Raw genomic sequence first — 2,065 nt, 5'->3', positions numbered from 1 at the left:
GTACAGTTCTATCACATGTTTGTGACAGCAACATGTACAGTTTCATCACACGCTAGTGACATCAACATGTACAGTTCTATCACATGCTGGTGACAGCAACATGTACAGTTTCATCACACGCTTGTGACTGCAAAATGCACAGTTCAATCACACGCTAGTGACACTGCAACATATACAGTTTCATCACACGCTAGTGACATCAACGTGTACAGTTCAATCACATGCTAGTGACAGTAACGAACAGAGTGGATCACACGCTGGTGACAGCAACATGTACAGTTCAATCACATGCTAGTGACAGCAATGAACAGAGTGGATCACACGCTAGTGACAGCAACATGTACAGTTTCATCACACGCTAGTGACGATGGAAAAACACCAGATAACAGGCTATCATTGACAATATGAGTAAGAGTTGGCAACAACACATCAAGATTCTCAAAAAGCAGTGGTGTGGGTATGGCATCAAGTGGACAAGTTGTTGGTTTGGACTTCAGAATAATGGATCTAAGGTCTTTTTCACTGATTGGCTGAAATGATGGAAAATAACAATCAGTGGGAACATCAACATGTCAACCGGCTGCAAATATCGAACAGTTTTTTGCTTGAATCGCAAGCAATAATCTGGGTTTGGAGGAAGGTTGTCTTTGCTGCGTGTACTAACTTAGTTACAATGTCCTTTGCTCCTTGAAATATTTGTTTGTGGACAGTAAGACCAGTCTTGAGATACCTGCGCTCAGCACGCCTACGGTCACATTTGGCATCACGCAGTTCGACACAGATGTCGGAGTACCACGGTGCGGACTTGGACGGACGGACACGGCGACGTGAAACGGGGACATGGACGTCAAGAGCAGCACGAAGTGTGGCATCAAGTTGGTCAGCGGAGGGGGAGGGGGGCAGCGCGTTCTGCAGCTCGTCCCTAAAAGCGTCTTTATCCATCGTACGGAGACAGCAGACAGACTTAAACATGGGTGGAGGAGGAGGACACTGGGTCATCAGATCAAACAAAACGCAAAAATGATCTGAGGCTAAGGCGTGTGTAACAGACACAGATTGAACAATATGATCATCAGGCCTATGCATAACCCAATCCAGTATGTGATTCTTCTTGTGCGTTGGATGACTGACTGACTGTGTGAATTGAAAAAAATCTAAAATATTTAACATCTTGACAGTGGAAGGGTGGTTGCAGTCATCACAATAACAATTGATATCACCAAGCAAAACAGGAGTTCCAGACAACGTGTTACAATGGTCAACAAGGTCATGAAATTCAGAGAAAAACATGGCATCAGTCAATTTTTTTTTGAGTTTGGAGGAGGCCTATAGATGCAAAACAACTGAACTGGTTTCTGATGAAGGGCTAGTGTCACGTGTACACACTCAAAGGATGGATGTGTAAATGGCAGTACCGAATTAAACAACACATGACTAGAGAGAGAGTTTTTGAAGATCACTGCTATTCCACCACCGCGAGTGACACTGCGGGGAAACGATCGGAGGGAATAGTTTGCTGGTGTCAAGTCAACAATAACACTGTCGTCACCGTTCTCCTTGAGCCAAGTCTCGGTCAAAATCAAAATGTCTAGGTCATTGTCTGTGACAAACTCGACGATTTCTGTTCTTTTACATGCTTGCTGAGTTGAAGAAACAGACTGAGCGTTGAAAAGTGCGATGCGGAGAGGTGTGATGGTGGAAGTGGGGAGTAAGGTGTGTGATCGAGACTTACAGTCTTTTGGCGTCGGTAGCACTGCCCCATTCCTCCGACGTGGTCTACGACGATGTCCCCTGTGTGCCTTCTTTGGAGGGATGCGTAGGCATGGTAGCTGATGGCAGTGAATGCCAAGGTCGTGAAGACGACGACACAGCGACGAAGCGTCACTGGGTACACAGCTGGAGGCAGATCGAGGCGACGACGAAGGCCCCGACTGACGACTGATCAGGTAATCCAAGTACGGGAGGCACAGCAGTACTGCTCGGGTTCAAGTCCAACAGGTGCTCTCTGGTGAAACAGCGACGATCAGAGCGAACACCGATAGGCACACGAGGTAGGCCTACGGCT

Source organism: Littorina saxatilis, linkage group LG2, assembly GCF_037325665.1.
Source record: "Littorina saxatilis isolate snail1 linkage group LG2, US_GU_Lsax_2.0, whole genome shotgun sequence".
NCBI lineage: Eukaryota > Metazoa > Mollusca > Gastropoda > Littorinimorpha > Littorinidae > Littorina > Littorina saxatilis.
Note: the sequence above shows the minus strand (reverse complement) of the source record.